The sequence below is a fragment of the Suncus etruscus genome, chromosome X (genome assembly GCF_024139225.1).
Source record: "Suncus etruscus isolate mSunEtr1 chromosome X, mSunEtr1.pri.cur, whole genome shotgun sequence".
Taxonomy (NCBI): domain Eukaryota; kingdom Metazoa; phylum Chordata; class Mammalia; order Eulipotyphla; family Soricidae; genus Suncus; species Suncus etruscus.
In genome coordinates, this window is record NC_064868.1 from 95442743 (window position 1) to 95449634 (window position 6892).

Below are 6892 nucleotides of genomic sequence, written 5' to 3' on the forward strand. Positions count from 1 at the left end.
TGAGAGATGATTTTTTTTTGTTTTGGGCCACACCCAGTGGCGCTCAAGGGTTACTCCTGGCAGGCTCGGGGGACCATATGGGATGCCTGGGATCTAACACAGGTCTGTCCAGGTAGGCTGCATGCAAGGCAAATGCCCTACCACTGTGCTATCGCTCTGCCATCCAGGACTTTTTTCCTTCTCTGTTTCCAAGTTTTTTTTAACTTTGTGTATAATTTGCATTTCATAAAATAAATGCATTTTTAAGTATAACTTACGAATTTTGCATCAACTTATTGTGTTTCAACCTGCATTACAATCCAATTTTAGACACATCAGTCATCTCAGTAGCACCTCGACAACATCTTTATCTCGTTCTCTCTCTGCAGTTAATCCCTCCAGTAGCTGGCAACCACTGAATTTTCTTCTGTTTCCATGGATTTGCTTATTGTGGATATTTCATCTAAGTGTAATTATACAATAGATGGGCTGCCTTTTGTATCTGGTTTCTTTCACTTGGCACAATGATTTCAAGGTTCATCCACACTTAAATTTAATTTAATTGCTGTTCTTTGCAGTGCTAGCAATGGAACAGAGCTTCACATGTGCAATGGAAAGTGCTCTACCTCTGAGCTACATACAGCCCTCTCACTTCTTTTTCATTAATTGCATATAAAGCAAACTTTTCTTTATTCACTCACCACTGCATTAATACTTGAGATGTTTATTCATTTTGGCTATTGTGAACGAAGCTGCTATGAACATTCACATATAAATTTTTGAGTGGGTATATGTTTTCAATTTCCTTGGGTAGATACCCAAAAGTGGAATATCTGGGTCATATGGAAATTATATGTAGAAATGTTTTTGGGTTTAGGGCCACACTGGTAGTGCTCAGGGGTTATTCTTGACTTTGCACTCAGGAATTATTTCTGGCAGTGTTTAGGGAAGGAAGGGAACAGAACCGGAGTTGGCCAGGTGTAAGGCAAGTGCCTTACCTGCTGTACTATCTCTCTGACCTTATGTTGAACTTTTGCTTTGCTTTGTTTTTGAGACACACGGTGTTTAGGGCTTTTTCCTGGATTTACATTCAGGGATCACTCCTGGTGGTGGTGCTCACAGGGACCATATGGGGTACCAGGGATAGAACATGGGTCAGTTGCATGCAAAGCTTATGCCTTACCTGCTATAATATTTCTTCATTCCCTCTATGTTGAAATTTTGAGTAACTGTAAGATTTTTCCCCTCACCATTTTATAATCTCACCAGCAACATATGAGCATACCAATTTAGTCACATCCTGACCAGTGATTGTTATATTTTCTCTAAAAACATTATAGTTATCCTTGTGGATGTGAAGTCATATATCATTGTGTTTTGGATTCTCATTACTGTAATCACTAATGATATTGATCTTTTTGATCTGCTTGTTGGTGATTTATATATCCTATATATCCTATTCATGCCCTTGCTTATTTTACATTTGAAGGTTTTATGGTTGAAATATAAGATACATGAGCTACTTAGGCTAATAAGGCATATGGTTTGCATACATTTTCCTCCAAATCTATAACTTGTCTAATTTTGGGAGACAAATTTGGGCCACACCTGGCAGCGCACAAGGCTTACTTCTGGCTCTGTGCTCAGGGATCATTCCTGGTGGTGTTCAAGAGAACATATGTGGTACCAGTGATTGAACCTGGACCAGCTGTGTGCAAAAAATGGCCTTATACTTGTGCTATCTCTACAACGTTTTTGTCTAAATTTTTAACGACATTCTTTGAAGTGGAAAAATTTGTATTTTTTGTTTATATGTTTATTCGCTTACTTTCACCCTTCCTTCACATATTTTTTTGTTGTTGGGATTTTCAGGGATGACATACTTGGTTGCAATTCATTGTGCTTGTACATTTTATTGTTATACTTTCCAGGGGCTATACATTTGTGTGAGAGATCAAAATGACAGTGTCAGTGATCACACTGGCCATTAGTGTAGTGCCATGGATTCAAACTCATAGCCTTATGCTTGCAATATTGAGGTATTGAGATTTACAATACTACTAGTACTACTAGTGGTAGTTTCACCCATATATCTTTTAAATCACCTGCCATCAGCCATATCCATTCCCCTTCAACAGTGCAACATTCCCACCACCAATGTCCTCCATCTTCCTCCTTCCCCACCTCTTGCCCATATTCAAGACAGGCATTCTCTTTCTCTCACTCACTACCATTGTCATCATAGCTGTCAGTGTAGTTATTTCATATTCAAGACAGGCATTCTCTTTCTCTCACTCACTACCATTGTCATCATAGCTGTCAGTGTAGTTATTTCTCTAACTGAACTCACCACTCTTTGTGATAAACTTCATATCATGGGGTGGTCCTTCAAGCCCTCATCTCTATTGTCTCTAGGTATTACAATAATGTCTTTTATTTTTCTTAAAACCCTTAGATAAGTGAGACTGTTTTGTGTCTATCTCTCTTCCTCTAACTTATTTCACTCAGCATAATAGTTTCCTTGCCAATCCATGTATAGGAAAATTTCATTACTTCATTTTTTCTGACAGCTACATATTATTTCATTGTGTATATATACTACAGTTTCTTTAGCTAGTCATCTGTTGTTGGGCATCTGGGTTGTTTCCAGATTCTGGCTATTGTAAATAGCTCTGCAATGAACATAGGTGTGAGGAAGGGATTTTTTGTATTGTGTTTTTGTGTTCCTGGAGTATAACCCTAGGAATGGTATAGGAATGGATCATATGGGAGCTCAATTTCCAGTTTTGTTTGAGGAATCTCCATATTGTTCTCATAAGGGGTGGGCTAGATGAATGAGAGTTTCTTTCTCCCCACATCCCCTCCAGCACTGATTGTTCTTGTCTTTTTTTGTGATGTGTGGCAGTCTCTGTGGCATGAGATGGTACCTCATTGTTTTTTTGATTTGCATCTCTTTGATGATTAGTGATGGAGAGCATTTTTTCATGTGTCATTTGGCCATTTGTATTACTTACTTGAGAAATTGCCTGTTCATTTCTTCTCCCCATTTTTTATGGGGTTAGATGTATTTTTTCTTGTTAAGTTCTGTCAGTACCTTGTATATCTTAGATATTAGCCTCTTGTGTGATGGGTATGGGATGAATAGTTTCTCCTATTCTGTGGGTGGCCTTTGTATACTCATCACTATTTCCTTTGAGTTGCAGAAACTTCCAACTTAATATAGTCCCATGTATATATCTCCACTTCCACTTGTTTCCACAGTGCTATTTCCTCCTTGAAGTTGCCTTTAGTCTCAATGTCATAGAATGTTTTACCTATGTGTTTTTCTATATACCTTATGGTTATGGGTTTGATATCAAGGTCTTTATTACATTTGGATTTGACCTCTGTGCATGGTGTTAGATGGAGGTCTGAGTTAGCTTTTTTGCATGTGGCTGATCACTTGCCCCAGCACCACTTGTTGAAGAGGCTTTTCTTGATCCATTTTTCATATCTTGCTCCTTTATCAATGATTAATTGATTGTATGTCTGGGGAGCATTAAATTGGCTTTTGTCAAAATATACATCATGATCAAGGGGGTTTTCTCAGGTTACAAAGGTTGGTTCAATATATTTAAATCAAATGACATCACACACTACATTGGAAAAAGGAAAGGTAAAAACCATATGATCATATAAATTGATGTAGAGAAAGCATTTGACAAGATCCAATACCCATTTATCATTAAATAGCAAAATAGGAGTGGAACAAACCTTCCTCAAGAAAGTAACACATATATAGTTCTCATTATATTATTATATAATATATTATTATATAATTATCTATCCATTTTTTGTGTTTTTTGAAGGGCACACCCAGTTGTGCTCAGGGGTTACTCCTGATTCTTCATCAGGAATCACTCATGTCAGGCTCGGGGATCATATGGAATACTGGGAATAGAACCAAGTTTGGCTGTGTGCAAAGCAAACACTCTGTACTATCACTGTGGGCCCTCCAATATTCTTCTTTTGGGGGGGCACACCCAGCAGCACATAGAGCTATTCCTGGCTATATGTTCAGAAATCACTCCTAGCTCGAAGGACCATATGGGACGCCGGGGATCAGACCTAGGTCCGTTCTGGGTCAGCCTCGTGCAAAACAAACGCCCTACCTCTGTGCTATCTCTCCAGATCCTCCAATATTATTTTTATGTTGAAAAAATGAAAGCATTCTCATTGAGGTAAGGATGTTCATTGTCTCCACTATTATTCATCATAGTATTAGAAATCCAAGAAACAACAATCAGGCAAGAGAAGAAAATCAAAGGTATCAAATTGGAAAAGAGTTTGCATGAGATGCTGACATACATTGAAATTATTTTACCTGAACTATTATATAGATTGAATGCAATCTATCCAAATTCAGGCAACATTCTTCAATGATAAATTTTGTGTGAAACCATAAAAGACCCCGGATAGCCAAAACCATTCTGAAAAACAAGAAGTTGAGAGGTGGGGCCGGAGATATAGCACAGCGGTAGGGTGTTTGCCTTGCATGCAGCCAACCCAGAATGGATCCCAGTTCAATTCCCAATATCCCATATGGTCTCCTGAGCCTGCCAGGATTTCTGAGCTCAGAGCCAGGAGTAACCTCTGAACACTACCAGGTGTGACCCCCCACGCCCCAAAACAAACAAACAAACAAACAAACAAAAAAAGAGTTGAAAGGCATCTCATTGCCTAACTTGAAACTGTACTATAAAGTCATAGTGATCAAAACAGCATGGTATTGGAACAAAGACAGAATTTCAGATCAATGGGTCAGAATATAATATATCCAATGACAAATCTCCAAGTACATGGTCAATAATTTTTGACAAAGGAGCCAACAGCATGATATGTAATATATAGAATACAATCTTCAACAAATGGTGTTGGGACAATTTAATAAACACATATAAGAAATTTAAGCTGAATCTACATTTCACACCTTATTCAAAAGTTCATATAAAATGGGTCAAGGAACTTGAGTCAGACCTGAATCTATAGAGTATATTGAGGAAAAATAGGCAGAAAACTCTGAGACCTAGACCTCAAATAATATGATATAATCAATGATATGATATGATACCAATGATATGATATAATTATGATATGATATCAATGGCAAAGATTACAGAATCAATTCTGAACAAATGGGACTACATTAAACTAAACAGTTTCTGTTTCTATGGCAAAACAAAAATGGGATGAAAATAAAAGACAGCTGAGTGGGAGAAAATAGTTTCACTGAACACATCAAATAAAGGATTCATATTTAATATATAAAATTATCCTGGGCCCGGAGAGATAGCACAGCGGCGTTTGCCTTGCAAGCAGCCGATCCAGGACCAAAGGTGGTTGGTTCGAATCCCGGTGTCCCATATGGTCCCCCGTGCCTGCCAGGAGCTATTTCTGAGCAGACAGCCAGGAGTAACCCCTGAGCATCGCCGGGTGTGACCCATAAACCAAAAAAAAAAAAAAGTAAACTTATCCACAATAATTAACCTTCCAAAATCTAAAAGCCCATCAAAAATGGGAGAAGTGAACAGACACCTCTCTGTGGAAGACCAGCATATGGCCAAGGGGCATGCAAAATATGCTCATCATATCTTATTAGAGAAATCTAAACCAAGATGATAATGAGATAGTATCTTATACTAGTGAAAATATCAAAAATACTGGGAACAATCTTGTGTTGGTGGGAATGTGGTAAAAAAGGAACTCTCATTCAGTGCTGGTGGGAATGCTGTCTGGTTCAACACCCGTGGAAAAAAAGTGTGAAGAGTTCTCAATAAACAGAATCAAGCTGCAATGTAACCCAGCAATTCCACTCTTGAGTGTTTATCCTCAGGATAGAAAAACAGTCATTCAAAAAGACATATGCACATGACTATTCATCGCAGCACTGAGTACAATAGCTGAGAGTTGGAATCAACCTGAACATTCAATAGCATATGAATGGAACATGAAGATGTGGTACATATATACAATTTAACAGTACATAGCTGTAAGGAATGATGTAATCATGCAATTCACTTCAATGTATATGAAACTGGAAGATATTATGTTAAATGAAGTAAACAAGAAGAAGAAAGATAAACATAGGGTAGTAAAACCACTTATATGTGGTTTTAGAATAATTGCATGAAGGAATTGCATGTTTTCAATGTGGGGATGTCTAGAATACACTGGGCCCCAGAGTATATTGAGAAGGTAAGAAACTGAGTGGAGGAGGAGAAAGATAAATGTGAAATAATGGGGGGGGGGCAGATGAGAAGGAGACCTTTGTGCATTCATTGGTGGTGTTAAGAAAGGATAGAATTAAACATCTAAGACACAGAAATCAACAACAATGAAATCATGAAACCCAAACTTGAATAACAAAACTTAAATATGTGCCTTTTGGACATTTGGATATTGGACACTTGGGACATTGGTGATGGGAATGTTGCACTAGTGAAGGTTTTTTTTTTATATAAAATGCTAAACAATAAACTTTGTACCTATAAAAAAGAAAATATGGCATGAACAGTGAGTTATTACTTAGATATAATGAAGATGAAAAAATTGTGCCTTTTGGAGCCAGGGCCCCTCAGATACATGTTTGGCCATATTTGGCCACTCTAGCAGGTCAGATTCTCATGCCCACCAAATGGAACCCCTGAAAGGAGGCACCCTGTAGGCTGAAGCAACCTTTTCCCTGTTGGGGGAGAGAGGGATGAGTGCCTGTTAGAGAAAATACTTGGCATGTCACAATGAAGCCCACCTCCTGTGCTTTCTCAAGTCACATAAGTCACATTATTCCTAGTCACACAGGTCACGTCCTCAGACACATAGGTCACGTCCATAGACCTGACATGCTGCAAGTAAACCTGACCAGTAAGGTCCTCCT